Source organism: Lemur catta, chromosome 7, assembly GCF_020740605.2.
Source record: "Lemur catta isolate mLemCat1 chromosome 7, mLemCat1.pri, whole genome shotgun sequence".
Lineage (NCBI taxonomy): Eukaryota > Metazoa > Chordata > Mammalia > Primates > Lemuridae > Lemur > Lemur catta.
In genome coordinates, this window is record NC_059134.1 from 108,585,231 (window position 1) to 108,608,866 (window position 23,636).

At 39.7% G+C, this 23,636-nt stretch overlaps 3 long non-coding RNA genes across 8 annotated transcripts in view; 1 reads left to right on the forward strand and 2 right to left on the reverse strand.

The window, feature by feature from the left end:
• Positions 1 to 678: 678 nt before the first annotated feature.
• LOC123643001 lies at positions 679 to 4,540 on the reverse strand. The gene is made up of 2 exons (XR_006736592.1): positions 3,790 to 4,540; positions 679 to 1,096 (listed from the first exon to the last, which is right to left on the reverse strand). It is a non-coding gene; the product is annotated as an uncharacterized LOC123643001 (long non-coding RNA).
• Positions 1,894 to 22,751, forward strand: LOC123642997. 4 transcript variants are annotated; one of them, XR_006736585.1, is made up of 4 exons: positions 1,894 to 1,934; positions 3,152 to 3,327; positions 13,689 to 16,435; positions 22,096 to 22,751. It is a non-coding gene; the product is annotated as an uncharacterized LOC123642997 (long non-coding RNA). The 4 variants fall into 4 exon arrangements; XR_006736586.1 differs by lacking the exon at positions 1,894 to 1,934 and having other exon boundaries at positions 3,001 to 3,327; positions 13,689 to 15,897; positions 16,294 to 16,435; XR_006736587.1 differs by lacking the exon at positions 1,894 to 1,934 and having other exon boundaries at positions 3,001 to 3,327; positions 13,689 to 13,890; positions 16,294 to 16,435.
• The window catches only part of LOC123642994, a 31,137-nt gene continuing 25,179 nt past the window's right edge, over positions 17,679 to 23,636 (reverse strand). Inside the window, exons 3-4 of one of the 3 annotated variants that reach the window (XR_006736569.1) lie at positions 19,470 to 19,570; positions 17,679 to 17,851 (exon numbers count right to left, since the gene is read on the reverse strand). This is a non-coding gene — a long non-coding RNA (uncharacterized LOC123642994). Of the gene's footprint in view, positions 17,852 to 18,794; positions 18,839 to 19,469; positions 19,571 to 23,636 lie in introns of those variants that run through there. The other 2 variants (XR_006736571.1, XR_006736570.1) reach the window with 2 other exon arrangements.

Below are 23,636 nucleotides of genomic sequence, written 5' to 3' on the forward strand. Positions count from 1 at the left end.
GACTCAGAGTTGTCCTGGAAGTTGTGGTTAGAAGAGCTTAAGTTGAAAGCTTCAGTTTTCCCTTGGTCTTGTCCATTTTTGTCCCACTCTTTACAAGCGATCTGGTTATGTGTACATTATGTGGCTGTAACAAAGTTTGTGCCTGGGGAAACGTTTGTAAATTATTAATTTTTGTGTAGTAATTTATTTTAAGATGAAAAGTGAATGATGATTACAATCCAGAGAATCTGAAAACAGTCTTACTCTTTATGAATATTTCATGTACTCAAGTGTACAGTCCACCCCCCCCCAAAATTGTTCTGAAACCATTTAGATTGTTTTCTAGACAGCTTAATCGTGATCCTCATGGAAAAAGCATGCTACTTTGTAGCATTGTTTGAGGTGCTGAGGACTGGCACTGAGATTTTTTTTTTCTCTCTCTCTGTCTCTTCCTCTCAGTCTACACTCAGGTGATCTTATGTTGATATGGGATTCAGAAAACTTAAAATGAATGCTTCAGGAACAAAAATGTTCTGACTTTGCCTCATCTGCTTGCGTCTTATACCAATCCCTCCCTGAAGCCGGCCATAAAAACCAGAATCCCTGTACCCAAGGCAGGTCGTACAACCCAGAACCCCTTTTTTGTGAAAGTGTTAAAGCTGGTTCCCCTCGTCCCCAGGAACAGAAAGACAGAGTCACTGAGGCTGCAAAAAGGCAAAGGAGTTTTATTGACTAGCTTGAGCTGGGGTCCAAGCCCGGAGCACCAACGCAGTGGTCTCTTTCCATGGGCAGGGATCCCGCACAGCGGGGGGTGAATTTCTTTTATACTTTTCAGCAGATTACATGCATGGGGTATGCCATTCCCCCTCCCTCCCTTAATTCATTTGCTCCTTCAAAAGTGGCTGATTGTCTTGGCTCCTGATTGGTTGGTTTTCAAGCCGTGGGACTGCCTTTTGATTGGTTGGTTTTTAAGTTGCAGGACAGGCTTCTGATTACGCCTTGCTCTTCTTATCTGGTTAATTGGTTGGAAGGCCCAGGGACTCTCCAGCCCTTTATCAGGAAGTAACTTGTGGTTATCTCCCCCCGGCCTGTCAAGTCCATCTCGGCTTCACTTAAGCTAGGTCAGCAAGCCATATTTACAGAAGCAATTAGCATCCATTAGAATCAAGGAGAGCACACTTTTTTTTTTTAAACAACTCCTGTTCTTCAAAAGCTAGACTTAAAACCCAAACTTAGTCTATGTAAAATGGCCATGAAGTAATTATCTGACCTGCTTTGTTCTTTGTTTTACTGTAAAACCCCGTGCCAGAAAGGGCCTTGCTGCCCTGCGGCCCAGAAGGGAGGAAGGCACACTCGAGAGAGGGCAAGCAGAATCTCAATGTAAAAGCCTTGCTGGTTCTGCCACTCGGCCTGTTAGAATGAGCACACCCCCTTTTGGGCCAGTCATTTCTACTGCCCTGTCCATGCTTTCCACATAAATAGTGGACAGTTTCCCCTGCACCTTTGAGTGTTCGTTCTGAAGATATCCATACATAAGTGTTAATCCTTTCTCCTAGTAACCTTCACGGCAGTAAATTCTCAACAGGTCTTCACGGGGACCTTTTGGGGGCATTTGCTCCCAGACTTAGGGGACCAGAGACACTTTTATCCCTATGATGTCAATAAATTCTATTTCAGGACGTTACGTTTTGGAAGGATCTAATGATCTAATGGGATGTTCTAAAACGTCTACTACGTTTATAGCATTTAAAAGTGATGTCATATTTGTTTACTAAGTCTTAGTGAAAGACTTCTTGCTTTTCTCGGTAAGATTTATGAGTTTAAGATTGAAAAGCCAGTAACTTAAACTATATTTTAATCCCTGTTCCATGTTACAGATCTAATTTACAGGGTACAAAAATGGCAAACAGAAAAGTAATTTAAATCAATAGCTGGAATCTACGTAAACTGCTAAGGTAAATGAATAGATAAGATAAAGTAGGTAAATATAAATGAATAACATTTTCCTATAATTGAAATCTTAAAGTCATTATGTTAATTTTAAAGAGATAATCATAAAATATTTGGATCATTTATAAGGTAAAATACTACAACATTGGTTCTTAAACATAAGTTTAAAGCTTATACCTTGTTATTTTTGTATTTAGGAATGCCAATAAAATGGGCGACTAACAGTTCAAAGTTACTTTAACTTTCTAGGTTTTTCTAAGAGTTGATGTGATCATCTGTGTATGTATGTAATTAAAACTTGTGGATGAAAGGAAAATAATTCCATACAAAATTTTTTAATGAAAATATCATAAGATATAAGTATTTTGTGAAAGATGATTTTGTCTAATTCATTGATCTTTGAAACTAAACTTCAATATGTCAATGGTCATTAAAAGTTAAGTGGATGTGAAAGTTAAAGGTCATAAAAGTTTGGCCATAGATGCCATCTCTCTGACATATCTTGGCCAAAAGGGGGGGACTTGCCAACTAAAATAAAATTTTGAGGCTCACCGCCCCCCCCCCCCGACACACCGCTGCCGCCGCCTATAACCTGTGAGCTCCATTTTCCTAAAGAACCAGATGGAGGGAAAATAGGAAACGACTAACATTCTATGAGAATATGATTATTGGGATTTAGTTTTGACTAGAATGTCTGTCCCTCTAGGAGACCAACATTTAGCTTGTTGCATATTATGGAGCAATGTTTTTAATAAATGTACTGCAAACCACGTGTAATCCAACTCAATGAAAAAAAACAACTGAAATCTCAAGCTATTTTGAAACAGGAAGGAGAAAATTTGCAAATATAAGGTTTTCCCAACTAAAGCAGAGAAGGCAAAACATATGAACCCTTTGGAAGGTATTAAAGAGGCTGTCACAATCTGACTGCGAAGCAAGGTCATTGTCAGTCCTCAAATGCCCTTGGTCTCTGCCTCCAAAAGAAAAAAAAAAATCATTTTTTTTCTAAGTTACAATAGTCAAGCCTGTAAATAAATATTTTTAAATTTCCGAAGCTGTATCTCCCCACTAAAAGATGCTCAAAATTAAAAAAAATATAAATCAAAATATTTTTTTAGCTACTTTCGTCAAAAAGCTAAATATTTTGTAAGGTCTCAGTATGCATGTCCGCCCTGTCTTTATCACGCTGTAACACACCATCTCTTGGGTTTTGCCATAACAGTAGGTAACAAGGCTTCCAGGCTCTCTTCAACGCCTCCAAGCTCCCCTTTCTCCAAACACAAAAGGAAGACGAAAACTACAAATCCCCATCTGCCCATCCTGCAGTTCCTGGGAAGAGACAGTCCTCAAATTGTTCCTGCCTAGACCCCTGAAGCCTGGAGAAGGAGATGGGGACAGGTGTGGCAGCGGGCGAGGAAGGACGTCCAATGAGGGGACAGACGGGAGAAGGGACATGGAGAGGAGGGGTCAGCGGAGATAAAACAGTGAGGGGGATGAGAAGGAAGAGCAAAAAAACTGAGAGAAAGGAGTGAGGATCACAGAAGAGAGAGAAAGATAAAATGGAAGAGAAAAAGAAGAAAGGGTCAGGGTTAAAGGATGGGGAGACGGTGGCAAAGAGAACGTGGAAAGGCTGTCACTGGGAAGAAGGGAGGTTAAGGCGGTGCCACCTACAGGGCTTTACCCCAGCAGGTGAATGGGCTGCACGGGGAAGGGGGAACTGGAAACCGAGCGGGTGGTAGCAAGGGGCTCTGGGCAAAGGCAGGAGCCTGAGGGGGACACCTGAGCCAGGGAGCAACAGGCACACGGGGGACGCGGTGGCGGCGGCGCCGGCTGTGGCTTGGGTGGGCCCTGCTCCCTCACCGTGGCTGAGCCGGCCTGATCCTCGGGCGCAGCTTCTGCCCCGGGTGCGCCGGTGGCTGGACCGGAGCCCGCCCCCAGGCTGATCCAGCGCTGGGGCTCCGAGCTCGGCCCCAGCCTTGGCCTCTTTCCCTCAGAAGTCGGAAGTGCCGCCACCACAGCCGGCAGTGCAGCGCAGACTCCACCTCGCTAGAGCCGCGCCTGCGCGTTCCTGTTTCTGTTGCTGGGTCCTGGGGTCTGTGTCACTGAGCAGCCGGCAGAGGGCAGGCTTCTAATTGTTGAAAGCCCTGGAGTGTCTGAGCGTGTCCAAGGGGGTTGTTGGGGACCTGTCACCTGGGTGCTGCTGGGTGAAGCCTGGGGGACTCCAGGGGACTGCCACAGTGGGTATGGGGAGCAGCCCTGCTCCAATGGCCAAGAAGCTGAGGAGTCTGATCTAAGATCAGGAGGGAACACTGGGCACCGACTCCCAGCCCAGGCATCTTCCATCCCATCCCTCCATCCCCCTCGCCTGTGAGAAACTGGAACCCGCATATATTGCTGCTGAGAGTGAAAAATGGTGCAGCTATTGTTGAAACACTTTGGTGGTTCCTCAAAAGGTTAAGCATAGAATTACCGTATGACCCAGCAAGTCCACTTACAGGTGTGTAACCAAAAGAATTCAGAACAGAGATTCAAACTTACATTTGCATACTAATGTTCATAGCAACTGTATTCACGCTAACCAAAAGGCAGAAACAACCCCAATGTCCATCAACAGATGATAAATGGATAAAGAAAATGTGGCAAGTACACAAAGAGGAATATTACTCAGCCATGAAAAGGAATGGAGTTATATGACACCTGCTACAGCATGGGTGAATCTTGGAAACATCATGATAAATGAAATAAGCCAGGCACAAAAGGACAAATACCATATGATTCCACTTCTGTGAAATATCTAGAATAGGCAGATTCATACAGACAAAGTATGTTAGAGGTTACCCGGGGCTGAGGGCAGGGGAAATGGGAGTTATCGCCTAATGGTTACAGAGCTTCCAGTTGGTATGATGAGAAAATTGGAAATATATAATGATGATGGTTGCACAGCATTGTGAATTTACTTAACGCCAGTGAACTACACTTACAAATGGTTACAGTGGCAAATTGTGTATATCAGAAGAAAAATAGGTTTAAAGTGAAATACTTTTTAAGATACATAAAAGCTGAAAGAATCAATCAGCAACACACTCTTAAAATGCAAGAAATGTTAGACGTACTTTAGGCAGGAGAAAAATGATACCAGATGAGATTATGTTTAGAGATCTGCCCATGGTAACCAAATGGGTAGTATGTGACTTGTTTTCTTTTTAAAACGTCTTTAAAAGATAATTGACTCTTTAAACAAAAATAACAATAATGAAATTGGGGTGTATAACACATGTGTAAGTAACATATATGACAATACCATAGAGACCCGAGGGGAAGCGATGGAAGTGTGGAGCATTCTGTATGGCTCTTGCGCAGCACAGAAAGTGGTGTCATATCACTGGAAGGTAGAAACCAACGGTATTGTTTCGTATCCTATGCTGCACAGGACAGGTGCCCCCACAGAGAACTATCCAACCCAAAATGTAAGGTTGAGAAACCATGCCCTAAAGCTAAATAACTAAAACAGTAAAACAAAAAGTTATAGCTAATGGGCCACAAAGGAAATAAGAATGAAAAAATACTCAATGCAAATGAAGTCATAAAAGAAAACAGAGCAAAGAGCTGATGAGATGAAGAGAAAATATACAGGACGTCTTTGGTGAATGGAACATGGTGGAAATGACATGGTATCAGCTTCCAGGCCCAGGACTCATGAAACCAGCAGCTTCCACTGTCTGTCTCTTGGAACATTTACTCTGGAGGAAGCCATCGCTCACATTGCCACCTGGGCTCCACCTCTTGTCATACCACTGGTGGCATTAGATTGTCATAGCATTTAAAAAGAAATATTTACAGGTAAATCTGACAAAACTACAAAAGACCTGTACTACAAAAACTGTAAACATTGCAGAGTAAAAATAAAGGAGACCTTAGCAAAGGGAGAGATACTCTTTCTTCGCAGGTCAGAAAAACACTCAGACATCAGTTCGGACCAAATTGATCTGCAGATTCAGCACAAGCCCAGTCAACATCTAAGTGTTCTCTGTTATAGAAATTGTCAAGCTGATTCTAATATTCATGTGGACATGCAAATGACATAGAATAAGTCCTCCAGAAAAAAAAAAGAACAAAATTCAAGGACTAATACCACTCAATTTCAAGATTAATAAAGCTATGGTAATCAAGACAGTGGTATAAAGACAAATAGATCAATAGAACGAAATAGAGAGTTCAGAAACAGACTCACGGCCGGGTGCAGTGGCTCACTCCTGCAATCCCGGCACTCTGGGAGGCCAAGGAGGGAGGATCACTCGGGGTCAGGAGTTTGAGACCAGCCTAAGCAAGAGTGAGACCCCGTCTCTACTAAAAATAGAAAAAAAAAATTAGCCAGGTGTGGTGGTGGCACCCGCAGTCCCAGCTACTCAGGAGGCTGAGGCAGGAGGATCACTCAAGCCCAGGAGCTAGAGGCTGCAGGGAGCTAGGCGGACACCATGTCACTCTAGCCCAGCGACTTGAACAAGCCTCTGTCTCAAAAAAAAAAAAGGAAAATAGACTCACTCAAGCATGGAAAACAGATGTGTTACAGATGAGCAAAGGCCATGCAGTGGAAAAAGGATTGTCTTTTCAATAAAGTGTGCAGGAAAATGTGGCTACTCGTGTATCAAAAAAAAAAAATTTAACTCATTCCACATCTCATACATATACGAAAAGTAACTTAAAATGGGCCATAAATATAAATGTAAAACTATAAACTTCCAGAAGAAAATAGAAAATGTTTGTGATCTTGGGCTAGGCAAAGACGTCTTAAATGTAACACCTGAAGCATGGTTTTCTGAAAGAGCACGCAGAATTTTATCAAGATTTTATTTTATTTTATTTTTTTGAGACAGAGTCTCACTTTGTTGCCCGGGCTAGAGTGAGTGCCGTGGCATCAGCCTAGCTCACAGCAACCTCAGACTCCTGGGCTTAAGCGATCCTACTGCCTCAGCCTCCCGAGTAGCTGGGACTACAGGCATGAGCCACCATGCCCGGCTAATTTTTTTGTATATATATTTTTAGTTGGCCAGATAATTTCTTTCTATTTTTAGTAGAGACGGGGGTCTCACTCTTGCTCAGGCTGGTCTCGAACTCCTGACCTCGAGCGATCCACCCGCCTCGGCCTCCCAGAGCTAGGATTACAGGCGTGAGCCACCGCGCCCGGCCTAAGATTTTAAACTTATATTCTTCCAAAGACACTGTTAGAGTGAAAATACCAACCATAGACTGGCAGGAAATATTTGCAAAGCCTGTACCTGATAAAGGACTTATATCCAGAATATGTAAATAGGTCTCAAACTCAGTAATAAAAAATAAATAACCCAATAACAAAATAAGCAAAAAATCTGGCTAGATACTTCACCAAAGAAGATGCTCAGAAGACAAGTAAGTATGCTCAATGTCATTAGTTGTGGGGGAACTGCGACTTGCACCACAGTGAGAATTGCTGCGCACCTGCCCGAGTGGCTGAAAGAAAGAGACTGGCGGGCCACGCAGGGCTGACTTCACGGGCCTGTGACCTGTGCAGTGACACAGAACCCCTGCACAGAGGGCCCTGCGCCTTGTTTCATGCCCTCCTGTTTTCATCTTGAAATCCTTAATGATCTTAGAACAGGGAGCCCGGCGTTTTCATTTTGCCCAAGATCCAGCAAATTATATAGCCAGTCTCAACTCCACATGTTAGCAAGGATGGGGGAAAGTGGGGCTCTCATACACCGCTGGTAGGAATGTAAAATGGAACCACCACTTTGGAAAACAGTTGGGCAATGTCTTAAGTGTTTACCTCCCATAGGACCCAGCATTCCCACGCTTAGGTGTATACCCAAGAGAAATAAAAATATATGTGAAAGATTATGTAGATTTTATGGGGATTAACTAACCAATAAAATCCCTTTTCTTTCCATTATATCTTTCATGAATAGTGAAGGCATTACAAATACTTTCTCTTTAAAAAGTTTCTCTATTATGATTGTCCCAAAGGTTACACTGCAAATAATTACATTAGATTTTGACCTCTTATTTATGCAGTGACATTAATTAAAAGTAGAAAAGTAAAACATTTATTTATCTTAAAGCTAGTAGAGACTTAACTATCCCTTCCATAACAGGCAGAGTTTTCATTTGGGAGAAATAAACCGTTTTTACTGTGACACATACACTACTTACATTATTAACATTGGTTCCATTTTATAAAAAATATTTTTAATTCTAAGTTGTGATTTCAGTAATGATGAATTGTACATTTTATAGCTTGCTCTAATCTTTTTACACAATTAAATTGGACCTATCCCCAAGTTTTACCAACTTTTTAAAAACTTACCAGTCTATAACAATGACACAACTGATGAAAATGACATATCTGTGTAACAATGCAAAACTCACCATAGGTTCAAGAATAATGTACTTGTTTCATATCTGAAGACTAAACATATTGTAAATTTGGAGGGGGAGGTGTCTTTTTCTTTTTTTGGAGACAAGGTCTCGCTCTGTTACCTGGGATACAGTACAGTGTTACTACCACAGCTCACTGCAACTTCAAACTCCTAGGCTCAAGTGATCCTTCTGCCTCAGGCACTCCAGTAGCTGGGACTACAGGCACATGCCACCACACCTGGCTTTTCTCCCCCCCTCCCATTTTAGTAGAGATGGGGTCTCGCTCTTGCTCAGACTGGTCTTGAACTCCTGGCCTCAACCAGTCCTCCCTCCTTGGCCTCCCAAAGTGTTAGGATTATAGGCACGAGCCACTGCACCAGGCCTAAAATATACTGTAAGTTGTACAGTCCATTTCCTTGGTAGTTGGGAAAAAGAGCACAGGCAACAGCAGAGGACTGTCCTGGGACACTCTTCATCACACAACCAGTGACAGTTTAGTCAAAATTGCACCCGAAAGCCCAACCTTGACTACTCAAGACACAGGGCTATGCTCTGCCATCAATTAGAAAATGGTTACCTTTCTGAAAACCCTCAGGATAAATTTCCTTCTGGTTTTAGCATTGTGAATAAAAGCTACGGTTCACCTGGGCAACAAATTTGCTTTATGACCATCACTAAAATGTTGAGCTTGCCCTTTATACCAAAAGCCAAATTTGTGACACATCCTTAACAAGCTGTAGGAATTCATGGAAGACTTTCTCGTATTAGGTTTCCTCCTGGCTCTATTTTAGATCCTAAACTTCATTTCTCTTTTCCTCATCCTTCTCATCCCCTTCTAATATATATAGCCTTACTCTGTATCTTCTTTTCTAATTGTCCTCAAAATATTTTTGGAACAAAAGCTCTAATAAAATATACCGTGTATACTGATTGATACACATGAGGACAATGTGCACACACGCACACACATGGATTAAAAGCCAACCGAATTTTATTTTTCCTTCAGGATGATGGGGACCCTGCTTCCTGCACTGTGTGGCTTGCGTCTTGCACCGACAGCACTGGTGACAGCGCCAGTCTCACTCTTGGCCAGTGGCAAACATTCCCATCTCTTTTGTTTCTCCATTCCTCAGCAGTTGAGAATAGGAATTAATCAATGTCTCATAATGAAATGGGATGTTTCAAAATGTTACATTAAAGCTCAATTCCACCATTGAAAATATTTGTTATATGTTTTTCTTATTATATACATTTACTAGCCCTAAACCAAATCTAACTGTATTTTGTACAACACTTAGTACACAATCTATTTTAACAGAACTCTAAGACAAACTTTCAATGATTAGCCAACTTTATGATGTATAACCTACTAATTTTATTGAATGGATTTTCTTTCAAAATAAATTATGTAATTAAAAATTAGAAAATTACATCTTTCTAAATCATATACATTTTTAAAACTTCTATTTTCATTTTAAACTCAATTATAAAATATTATAATAATGTACATTGTACCTGAAAAGCCCTAACCTCACCATGATATAACTTATCCATGTAACCCAAAATACTTGCACCCCCTAAATCTATTGAAATAAAAAAAAAAACTAAAAAAAAGGTCACAATAAAATTATATGCTTTGTCCATTTGTCAGAGAAAAATAATTAATGGTAAATACTAGGCCTTCTTTTTCAATTCTGTATGAAATTTCTCTTGATAACACTTGATAGAATTCTACTCACAACAACACTCAGCCAAATACACTTCTTTCTTTAGTGCCAAGTGTTCAAAAACACACAGCATTCAAATAATGTAGTTTCCATGTAATTAGGATATCATTTTCAGTTTGATAATCTGGCACAGAAAAGTCTTCAGTGGAAGAAAAGAGAAATACCTAAAAAGAAACAGTTGACTTAAATGATGATGATTACTACTGAATGAACCGGTTCCCTAAAACATAGTGGAATAGGCTGTCAATGCCTGAATGTGACTGAGATGTGCACATCTGGGAACAGAAGGAAAGCTCTGCTGGCAACACAACAGTGATCCGACCAGGCAGGATAATCAATCCTTTCATTACATATCCCACCTCCTGACCCCTGTTTATCATCCACGTTCCCCAACAGGCTTCTGTGCCATCCACTTACTCCTTCTTTAAAATTTTTCATTTAGAAATTACTCATACAAGGAAGTATTTTAAAATATGTGCAGTTTGAAGAATAAAAGAAACACCAGAGAAACCACCACCTCGCCTCAGAAAGAGCAGAAGCTCCTTGGATAGGCCCCCTCCTGCTGGCTCCTGCCCCCACCACCAGTGTCCTTAATTCTGTGTTAACCATCTCCCTGTTTTTGTCTTCATACCGTTGGGTCCTGTGTATGTGCATCCCTTAAAAACACGTTGCTCTGTGCTGCCGGTTTTTGAGCTTTACAGAAATGGAGTCATTCTCCAAGTATTCTTTTGTAATTTGATTCCTTTCTTTCACATTATATTTTTGCAATTAATCCATATTGATGTGTGAGGCAACAGTTTATTTTTATTGTAGTGTAATAGCCTGTTATATAAACATATGACTATCCATTCTGCAGCTAATGATCCTTTGTTGTTTCTATATTCTGCTGCTGGTGTTACAGTTGCTCTGGCCTAAATATTTTTCACAAATTGAATGTTATATTTTATAGTTCATGCTTTAATTTTAACCACATTTATCAACTTTGCTCTTTATTCATTCTTACATTTCAGAACTTTCATTTGGGATCATTTTTTTTCCTACCTAATGTAAACCATTAAGAATTTCTTTTCTCTCAGACTTTGTCTAAAAAAGCCTTTATTTCAATTTCTTACTTGAAAGGTAAGTAATTCTAGGCTGAGAGTTAATATCTCTCAAGACATATTGAAGCTATTGTTCCAGTCATTTGAATTCCAGTGCTACAGTTAAGAAGTCAGTCATGAGTCTAATTACCACACCTTTATAAATGATGTCTTTTCAAAAATCTATTGTCTGTATTTAAGATTTTCTCTTTCCCTCTAGTAAATTCTGCAGTTTTCACTATAATATGGCTAAATGTGGATATCCTTTTGATTTGTTCTGCACTGGGCTTCCTGGATTTAGTACTAGTATCTTTTACCCAATATCTCTATAAATAGTGATTCTTCCTCATTTCCTCTATCATCTCCTTCTAGAACCATAGATATGTAGATCTGTCAGTGAACTCGTATCCAGCACATATGAAGAACTCTATAACACTTCAGTAAGAATGCTGAAATAAACCAACTCACTAGGAAATGGGCAAAGGAACTGAACAGACACTTTGTGAAAGAAGATATCATTGGTCAATAGGCACATTAAAAGGTGCTTACATCAGGAAAATGCAAACTTAAACTTTGTGAGATGCCACTAACAAACCCACTGGAATGACACAAATTTTATAAGATGGACAATACCAGGTGTGGAAAACTTGGAATTCTCATATACTGCTGGTGGAAATGTAAACTCTTCACTTTGGATAACAGTTGTGCTGTTTCTAATAAAGTTAAACATACATTTATCATATGGCCTAGTGATTCCACTCTTAGATATTTATCCCAATACACGCCTACACCTGTACATAAAAGCACACTCTATCTTATGTCATAATAACCCCCAAATGTCCCTTCAGCAGATAAATGGATTTAAAAAATCATGGTGTGTATATATATGCACACAATGGACTACTACTCAGCAATGAAAAAGAATGAACCACCAACATCCTTAAGCAGATGAATCTCAAAACATGTTGATAAAAAAAGCCGATCATGGAAAGTAATATACTGTATAATTCCACTTATATAAAATTCCAAAGCAGGCAAAGCTCATCACTGTGACAGAAAGCCAATCAGTGATGGAGTGGGGCTGGAGGGCAGGGTGGGCTGGCCACCCAGGAGCACAGAGAACCTGTATCTTGAATGAGATGGTGGAGACACACAGGCACCGATTTACAGACAAAGTAAGAAAAACGACTTCCTCGAGAAAACAGCCAGTTAATAGTAGAGCAATATTAGCATTAGTCTTGGTCTATTAACATTTTCAAGCTTTCTCTCAGAAGGACAAACTGGCTGCAGGAAAAGAGCTCACGTGCACCCAGCATGTAACAAACACTGCTGGAGACAGCTGGGTGAGGGCCACATGCCAGCCACATGCGACAGAGACCCCGACCTCACAGAGACCACACACTGGTGGGAAGAGGTTTCACGGCAGAGGGCAAAGAACACTATGGCACTGCCAACAAGCAATTTAACCATATGGTCGGCTACAGGGGCCCCTAAAGTATCTCCCACAAGAGTTTTTAAGGCCTTTATGTTTAAAGTATAAAGAACAAGGTAGACTCACAACAAACAATAAAGTAAGGTAGATCCTTACCTAACACATAAAAAGATAACTACAGATGGTTTAAAGACCTAACTATGAAAGGTAAAACTATAAAGTTAGTAAAGGAAAATGTAGGGAATATTCTTGTTGCCTTAAGGACTTCTTAAATAAAATTTCAAAAGCATAAAACAGTAGGCAAACTAGACTGAATTTGATCACATCCAAATTAGAATTTTCTGTTCAGTAAACTATGGAAAAAATTAACAAACAGATGACAGAGAAAAGATTTACAAACCATAAAACCTATAAAAGAATTATTGTCCAGTGTAACAAGAGCTTCTGCAAGTCAACAGGAAAAGACAGCAATCCCAGTGGGAAATGGGCAGAAGGCAGTAACAGGCACCCGCAGCAAAGGAAGCCCAGAACCATATAAGAACACCAAGAGCTGCCTAAACCAAATACAGAAATGCAAATTAAAACATCCCTCTGAATGACAAAATTTGGGCAAGTGAACGTCAAGTATATGCAGATGTACAGGAAAACAAAACTCAATGTGCACGGTGCTACCAAACTTGTAGACTGAGGCATCCTTTCTTAAGAGCTTAGTCAAATTAAGTACCCATATGCACATGGCATCACCACGGAGGAATTCTTTCTGGACGTACATCGCAGTGAGTGGCCGTGAAGAGCTGGGGCAATGCACAGTCATCTGGGCTGGAGGGAAGCCAGAGACACTCGCCTGCGTGTCCATGGTAGGGAAATAATTCAAAGCACGAGGCAAGGGTGTGATGCGAGGGGACACAGAGCATGGTGAAAACACCCAGGTTATCCTAGCATGCGATGGTGACAGCACGGTGATGAAAAAGGCAGAGGACACTCACCTCAGGGTTGTAGACAGAGCCAGATGAGGTAATGCACGTCAAGTGCCCAGTCCCTTGCCCTTAGTCCTACGAAAGTAATTTCTGCTCCTTGGTATAGGTTACCCCTCTGAGCTTTCACCCCACTGTTTGTTTATTTGTGCAGCTGGAGCACGGAGCTTTGTTACGAGAACTTAATAGAAGATGCAGTGGCCACGTGAGTGCCCGGGGGAGGCGAGGCCTCTGGAGTCTGCGGGTCCCCTGTGCACAGCAGCCGCTGTATGGCAGGACAAGCCCTCATCCCGCCTGCATCTCCAGCTGCGCACCTAGAGAATCATTAAAGCCAGTGCCATGTGGCTGTGTTGCGGGTAAATGAGATAATGCAAACCTCATAACAAGTGCTCGTTCACCTCGCTTCTCCTCCCTCCCAGGTATGGGGAGGCACCGTCTTACCAGGGGGAGCCCCGTGCCACCATCACATGTTGCGGTGGCCACGCGACAACATGGAGGACAACTCAGCCATGCTGAGACAACACATACATATACAGAAAATGACTAGAAAGAACAACATCAAAATGAGTACCTTAGTTGAATTTGGGTAGAGAAATTATAGGTGGTTATTTTTCTGTTTTTGTATTTTCCGAGTATCCTATTATATGGTTATGTTACTTTTAGAAATGTAATATTTCATGGCAAACAAGTATTTTACTTTAAAATTGCATTGAACAAAAAGTGTTAAACTTCAAAACCTAAACAGCATCTTTATAGATTCTCTATCAAATGGAGTTAATTTTAAAATTCTAGAATATATTCTGAAGCACTAGGTTCTTCTTAATTCTAACACTTAACCTGGGAGAAGTAATTTACTCTGAGAGCTGCATTCTTCACCTATGAAGTGGGGCTAGTTTTAACTCACAGTTGTGAGGATGAAATGAGATAATATGTAAGTACCATGGAGATGGATCATGTTTTGAAAACTTCAAAGTTTGCAAAGATATAAATATAAACCCCTTAAATACCAGAAGAAAAAATTTTAAATGTTTAGTAGCTTGAACTCCAACATTAGATAGACCTATATTCAAATTTTAGCTCTGCCACCGACAACCTGGATGACTTTGGGCAACTACTTCACCTTCTCACTACAGTACCTTCTCAGCAGTGTGGGGGTAATGACCACATGCCTGTGTTGCTGTGAAAATTAAATGAGGTAAGTAACTTATGTATAGCACAGTGCTTGTCACAAAATAATGGCTCATTTAATGTTACCAATTATTATAATCCTCCATAAAACCACTTCTGCAGTTAATGAAACTGAATATTATTATTAACGTCTCAATCACTGTTTCACATTAAGATACAAAAATAGAAAAGACATATTCCCTACCCTTAAGGTTCTCACAGTCAATAAAAGAAATGGAAATATATTTCAAAGATCATAGGAGACTACAATAACTAATAAAATCAAATTTTATATCTATTACTATGAGAATAAAGACAAAGGGGAACAGGATTGGTTACAATGAGGAATGTATCAAAATCTCAAAGGAGATGATATTTTAGTTGGATCCTGAAAGACTGGGTATGATTTTGTCCATTAATGAAGGAAAAATACAAAATTAAAAATCCAAGCCAGGCATGATGGCACATGCTTGTAATCCCAGCTACTCAGGAGGGTGAGGTGGGAGGATCATTTGAATCCAAGATTTCGAGTCCAGGCTGGGCAACCTAGCGAGATCCCATCTCTTAAAAAAAAAAGTCTATACAGTGCTCAGGCCATTGAGACTTGTCTCATCAGATGGAACACTGAGAGGGGAAAGGCTGGCTGTAAAAAGAAGAAATATTATGATCTAATTGTGAAGAGCTTTATAAAAATGCCCTGCCCCATTATTTGGACTTTATGCACAATAGGGAAATCAAAGGAGGATTAAAGAACACAATCATACCTAAAATTTAGAAAAATAACTGGTAAAATTAGGTTGACTTAACAGTGCCAGGAAAGACTTCCCAGGGATGACATTTGGAAGAAGAGTCTGGGAAGGTCATCCCAGGTGGCGTGTGGGAGACACAGACCTGAGGACCTGCCAAGCGCATCTCCGGCTTCTGGAGCATAGCAGAGTGGGGGCAGCGGAGGTGATGTGGAAGACACGGGCCAAGACAGCGACACCTTTGCCCAGGAATGTGGGCTTCAAGGGCAAGAGAGAAAGGCCTGCGATGGTAGAGCGATCTGAGAAGATGACGTTGTGGAAAAACAGGGGCTGGAGGAACAGGCAGGAAATCACAAGAGTGAAAACTCAGCCCAGAAGAGGGAAGAGCAGATGGACTCAAGAGACATTTGAGGGGACCATTCAGTCTAGCCTGGGAGGGAAAAAAAATGAGTATGTTCTATTTTTTACCATTTTTCTATTCAAAAAGCACTCACTATTCCCCTCTACCTATGGATTAAAATGTCAATGCTAGCATTCAAGGCCTTCCTAGTCTGACCTCTCTGCCTTTTTATCCACTTTCCTTACACCCTACGGTCCCTCTACTTGGACTGTCCTCTCTGCCATGTCAAACCCCATCTGACGATTGAGGCCTGACTAATTCCATGCCACCCACAAGGCCTTCCGAGCTCTCCTGGTGCCTCTCCCCTCAAACAAAGCCTCCAGTGTTGTAAATTAATAAACCCTCATCATGTGGTAACGACCCTCTCCTATTACTAGGTACTACTGTATGATTCTTTAACAGCTGTTTACATTTCTATGTGCCTTGTCTGTATGTTTCCTTCATAGAACTGCAAAGAAATGTCAAGCACATGACCGCAGCTAGACAATCCAAGGCAAGATGAATGTCAGAAGATTTTGGCTTCCTGGAAAAAACTCACCATGGACTTTGGTTATTCAGAATTAGCTACTTCTTCTGTAAGGCTATCAGGTAAAATAAAATAGTAATGATAAGAGTGGTAAAGTATACCTGCCAATCCACTTTCACAATAAGATATGTAAGAAGAACAAATCAATATAGGTTGAAAGGAGAATACAATGAGTAATTCCATGAAGAATCCTTGGAATTACATAAGCAGCATAATAACAAGTAGTTTTTCAAACTAACTTATTTACAAAGAAGTAATTTAGGAGTGGCCATTCTCCTCCTCTCTAATAATTTTAAGAGAGAGAGGCCGGTCGCGGTGGCTCACGCCTGTAATCCTAGCTCTGGGAGGCCGAGGCGGGTGGATCGCTCGAGGTCAGGAGTTTGAGACCAGCCTGAGCAAGAGTGAGACCCCGTCTCTACTAAAAATAGAAAGAAATTATCTGGCCAACTAAAAAATATATATACAAAAACATTAGCCGGGCATGGTGGCTCATGCCTGTAGTCCCAGCTACTAGGGAGGCTGAGGCAGTAGGATCGCTTAAGCCCAGGAGTTTGAGGTTGCTGTGAGCTAGGCTGATGCCATGGCACTCACTCTAGCCCGGGCAACAAAGTGACACTCTGTCTCAAAAAAAAAAAAAAAAAAAAAAATAAGAGAGAGAGACATAGCAAACTTTAACTTAAATAAACAGTTTCTGGAAATTGGGCTTCAACAAGTGAAATTATAATACATAAAAAAAGAAATAATATGTACCTAGTTGCAACTTCAAAGTCAAGCTACACACGAAGAGGACTTACAGTTTGGGCTTATATATATCTGTAGCAACAGGAAGAACTCCAGGAGAACTCAGAAATTTCAATGCCAAACATGTCACAAGAGGTCAGAGGTCACATTTTCTAACTTGGGTTTTACCCTAAAGTAAGCAATACATGTAATTAATTGATGCCCTAATTCTGAAACATTAACTTGAATGGGACTAGTCTACCAATCCGCTGTTAGTCTAATCATGCTAGTCACAATGTGATCACCTCTAAAAACACAAAGTCAAAGTTACTCAAGACAGAAAGGAAACACCTAGGTTGACTATTTTGATTGCTTTTTCCCAGTAGTCAATAAAAAATAAGTTAACCTCCCCAATCACACTGCCTAGCTAATAATGCCAGCAGAGACTAGTAAAAAATCCATATCTGTTTCAAAAGCATGTCTTTAAACTATAACTATTACTTAAAATAATTATAAACTTCTAATGCCATGTTATAATTACCCAAATTAGATGTGCATAATTTGTTTGGTTTAAAGAAAAGCAAGTGATATATGTAACTTGATTTTATTGGACATTAAACTATACATGGCATTTAGAGAAATAACATGACAATGAGTTATGAATCATATTAGGAATCTGCATGACTGAAGGCTTAAATTTCACTTGTTACTGATTCTTTGTTCTTTGATTCTTCACCCTTTACATCTTGATTGGAAATCTGTAAAACAAGGGCATCATCTGAAGCATAAAAATATTTTATAAATATTTAATAGAAATGTTAAGTAACTGAGTATTTCAAAGCTTTAATGACACCTATCCAAATTACATAAAAGTGATGAATTCATGTGACAACTATAGTGTTTACAGACATTTAAACTGAAAAGAGGACTACTATTATCATGCGTATCTTCATACAACCCTCAACTGACTACTGTATTTCCTTTTTTAATAATAAAATGACTCAATTGTTTCAATTTTACGATGATTAAACATTAGAAGACATCCTTCCATTTCTAGAAATGTAAAACGTTTTTACTGAGAGGCCAAAATTCATGCTTATTTAGTTCCCAAATGAAGTCATCTATAGAATTTATGTTATCATTAATTTATAAACATGAGCTGTAAATCAGAGGGACAGCTTCACCATTAATCAAAACATCAGACTTAATCCCAGATATGTATTTTGAGCTCAGATTGATCTTTTTAGTAAAAATACTTTCCATAGCAAAATAATAAAACTTGTGAAAGAAGTTTCCCTTAGGTATATATTTTTAAAGATTTGAATTATTGAATAAATCTCAGCAGTGATTCTGTAACTTACAGCACCTTTCCTACTTTCTTGGATACAGCACTAGCAGTTCTTTTAAAAAAGGAAAATTAAAAGAAAATGGTAAAAAGGACTCAGAACACTCTTTCCTGGGGAGGTATCATGGACAGGTACTGCTATGAACTCTGAATGTTGGATATCATCATACTTAGGTGGAATAAACATCTAGAATGAACACAGATACATTCTCCTATTTTTTTATTGAGATAAGATTATTATTAGTTCCAATTAGCCGGGCATGGTGGTGCATGTCTGTAGTCCCAGCTACTCGGGAAGCTGAGGCAGTAGGATTGCTTAAGCCCAGGAGTTTGAGGTTGCTGTGAGCTAGGCTGATACCACGGCACTCACTCTAGCCCAGGCAACACAGTGAGACTCTGTCTTAAAAAAAAAAAAAACAAAAAGATTATTATTAGTTCCTAAGAGTTCAATCAATTATGAGGATCTGAGGCTTAACTACTTTAAAAGGCCACAAATTCTACTCATGGAATTTCCTTTTAAAATTGCAATGTAAGTCTTACAACATTCAGGATCCTGTATTTGATGATGAGATTGCTGTGGATTTTGAGGTGTCCAGTGTTATATACAAACATGAAGAACATGCCTTGGGTTTGTTTCTGCTAAAAGGGATTTTTTTTTTATTGCTTTTAGCTCTGCTTTTGAACTTCAGAAAATATCCAGTGCCTTTAGCAACAAATTTTTTTTTTTTTTAAAGATAAATCACAAGATTGTTGTCAGCTGGGAAGATGGTGGAGGTAACAGTTTTAAACTCGCCCCTGAACCTCCTAGACAGAGTTACTGGAAGAGAAGCAAACAAAACAAAGCAAAAGGCCCTGGGACAACATATACAGTACCAAAAAAATTAAGTGATAAGGAGTCCTGTGAATCCCAAAATTTGAGCAGTCAGGACAAATCTGCAAGAGCTACTGATCTGCAATCAGTACTGACAGCTATGGAGGACAAGGAGGGACACAGTGGGGAATCTAGGGGAGCTGAGTACAGGAGAACCAACCTTGCAGCTGCAATGGACAGGGTGAGACATCCTCACGTGAGACGATTCACAGTAACGCACGGATCCATGGTAAAGTCCTCAGGAGCTGGAGCACGACAGTCCTGTGAACACCCAAAATTAGGCAAAGCTCCCTTCCAGGACAAAGCCCCACATTATAGATAAGTGTGAGGAATTAAAATATCAAATACTACTGGAGTCAGTTAAAAAGACCTTTACTATAAGAAAGGGTGGTTCAAGGAAAAATGGGGGAAAGATAGAGAAAAACCTAGGAAATCTCAAGAAATATGAGGCCATATTTTTAGCACTTCACAAAACTGGCATAAGAAGAGCATTAGAGCCATAAATCTAGTAAAAGGATTCAGACCCACTTCTACCTGCTACAAGTTTGGGAAAACAGATTTTCACACCAGAATGACAACAGGAAGGACTGCAGCTCACAGGACAGAGTGACACCCTTAGATGAAGGCATGTCAGAAAGATATGCCTGCAAAACAGAAGAAAACCAGGATCCACTGTTTCAAGAAATGAGAAAAGACATTAAGAAAATGATATAATAGGAATGCTGTAAATCAGAATTAGAAAAACTCAGGAATGGGTTAAACATTTGAAGTAAATGGAAAAGAAATCACTTCAGAAGTGAAGTCTAAACTAGAAGCTACACAAGAGTGATTATACAGCAGATAATATCAGATAAACATAAGTTGCAAAGAATGAAAAAATTAAAAATCAAAAAGAAAAAAGATGAAAAGAATTCAATTGAAAATTACAAACAGAAGACAGGAAAAGAAGACTGAACACACTAAGACAGGCCTCAAATAATATAAACTAAATATATATAATAGTAATATAATCTTAACTATATATAATATAATTTTGTTTCTTATTCTCAGATAGCTGTGTATATAATGTTGCATAAAATATTGACTAATTATATGATATTCTAAAATTTTATTGTTCATGATATCCACAATTCTCACCATGTCAGAGAGGAGGTAAGATTTTAGATAGAAGAGATACATAAAACCCAGTAGCCATAAATTTCAATGGAAAATATCAGTATGAATTAATGAGGTGTTTTTATCTTTTAAAAGTATATTGATTTCCTAACTCTGTCCATTCCAAGGCCTAGAGAGACAACACAGTAGCAACTCGGAGTGGCCAGAAAGTACTCTTGAAATACAATTTCAAACTAAAAGAAACCGGAGCCCTTGCAAGAAAGCAGTGGTTTAGGATGTGTACAAAATGGGCCTTAAACCCTGTCACCCGAGAAAGCAGGAACAAACTTTGGGATCCAACACAGAGGCCCCCACTGGTCAAAGATGGGAAAACCTCAGCATCAGAAAGGATTTTGTCAAAAAATGACAACTAAAAGAAAAAACCTAGCTGGTTACCACTGAAGGATGCTATTTTGAAAACTGGTAAGTACATAAAGAGAAGGAATTAAACACTTCTCCTACTTTTCCCATGTGAACCATACCACAGCATAACCAAATAGCAGATAATGGGAAGCCTATGTCCTTACAGAGGCATTCCAGTTAGCAAAGGAAAGAAAATTAGATTACCACCATTTTGCAATTCTTAATGAATTACTGGATCTAGCATCAATAGCTACATATATCACAAAATGAGATAACTGACATGTGTGCCTCCTGAAAACACAACTTTCCGCAGCCTGTGCAACAGCCTCGACCCACCCCACAGCCTCTGGACCAACCATCAATTTCCGGGAAATACAGAGGACTGAGCAGCAGGTCAAACTGGACCACAGAGCTGCGATCCTCAAAAGCCAGACTATGAGAAACCAAATGACCCAGTTTCCCCAATCAATAAATCCCAAATGAAAGCCACAACAAAAAAGATGGATGAGAAATCCACAGATCAAAACAGAAACAAGCAGAATGAAGCCATTATACCAAAGTAAATGATAATGTTTAGGATGCAGGATAGCCTAAGAGGGAGTCACACCAACTCCCATAACTTTGAATGCATGACTAAAACTATGTAGCTTTCAATTTTTTTTAAAATGGAGTCACCAGTCAAAATAAAGAGTGAAACTTAATGACTACATATGCAATCCTAACAATAATTCTTCTGCAGCCTTCTGTAACTTCAGCCATTTCTAAAGTTTAAAAGACACCTCTATGTTGAGACTTACCTGTAAATAAGCAGAACAACCTGACCTAAAATGAATCCAAGGCTTGAGAGTACAGAATAGGCATATCAGGCTTTACAGCAAAAGATCAGAGTGCCTGTCCTCGTCCCACGCCACTTCCTAACTGACCTCAGGCAAGCGCAACAGGCAAGAAAGTTGACGTTAACCAAGAAGCAAAGGCACTGGGTCAGGCAGTTCTCTGCACAGTCCCCCCTGGAGCCAACTGTCCAGCAGGGAAATAGTTACGGCTGTGACTGATGTTGGGAAAAAAGCACAGAACGCTGAGACGTGAGCCACTGCGATGGGGGGAAATATGACACAGCTCTCAGAGGGGACGAGGCAGAGGACACACGGGGAACCCCTCCTGAGCACTTAACCTCCGATTTTCTTCCTTTCTTTTCATCTATCTTTAGATGACACTAATAAAACTAAGACTATTTACTGGGTAAAATAAATTTATTGATATTTAATTAGGAACTATGGACCTCACAACATGAAGGAAAATAAGCCTTGGCATCATTTAAGGCTATACCGATGAAGCAAGGAGAGAAAGGAACACTTAACGACAAGCCGCGATACAAAAGGAGAAGGTGTGTGCAATCCTGTTTAACAACCTTCGCATCTTTTGTCACAGTTTAACTTGCGCACACACGTACACACATAAGTGTTGCGATAATCCAACAGACGTCTGCACCCGGCACTGTGGGGTTAATTCTCTGACTCCCACACAGCAGGTGGTCACAATCTAACAGCAATATTTACTAGGAGAGTCTGACAGCTTCCTAGGGAACATCCCTAGAGCTTCTAGAAGGATGCTACACGTGAGATCTAGAAAGATGCTACACGTGAGAAAAACGAATAGTCTGAAAAACTGAAATGTTTCAGTCAAGCTTACATGATTTTATAATTTTTAAAAACAAATCCAAAGAACAGTATTTTATTTCAGCGGTCTTCTATGAGCAATTTGATATACAAAAACTGTTTTCTTAAAAGTCTCAACCATAAGAAAATACTTTTTATTCTTTGAGATTTCTTTAAATGTTTTTATTATCAACATCACCTCTCTGTAATTTGTATTTAGCTACCACACCTCAAATTATTTGCTTTAATTAAAACTATAATAATTAAAACAATGTACTATTTATTTTATTCTTACTTTTCATACAGTATTATTTTGTTCCTTCCACTAACCTACAGGAGCTAAGAGTTGAACATGGTCAGCGTCAAAGTATTCTGAGGGTGAGTGTAGAGTCAGAGCCACACAGAGCCTGAACACTTTCTCCATCTTCTGTTCCTTCCCTTGCAGGTAATTTTATGATCTTCTTCACCAGAATACAGGGAAGGGACAAAAATATATGGAATTCAATTTTGTTACTTATTAACAAAAGCCAACAAAAAGTGTTTAAGTGAGCTTTTGTAAATTATCTGTTTCCATTTTTACAAATAGCATTTAAAGAATATGGAGAAATAGGTATAAAGAAATTTTATCTAAATTAACAGCAACAACAAAAAAACCAACCTCCAAACATTTAAAAAGATAAATTTGACTTTTTTTTTTTGGAGACAGAGTCTCACTCTGCTGCCCGGGCTAGAGTGCCATGGCATCAGCCTAGCTCACAGCAACCTCAAACTCCTGGGCTCAAACAATCCTCCTGCCTCAGCCTCCCGAGTAGCTGGGACTACAGGCATGCGCCGCCGTGTCCGGCTAATTTTTTCTATATATATATTTAGCTGTCCATATAATTTCTTTCTATTTTTAGTAGAGACAGGTCTTGCTCTTGCTGAGGCTGGTCTCAAACTCCTGAGCTCAAACAATCTGCCCACCTCGGCCTCCCAGAGTGCTAGGATAAATTTGGCTTTATTCCTTTAAAAATACCTAGAGAAACAAAATAAAACCAAGTTCTTATTTTAAGACATCCTTATAATTAGTACATAACAAGTAAATAGAAGAGTCATGAATTAGTTTGATTTTTTTTTTTTGTATCCTGAATCTTTGTGTACCAATATAAATAGCA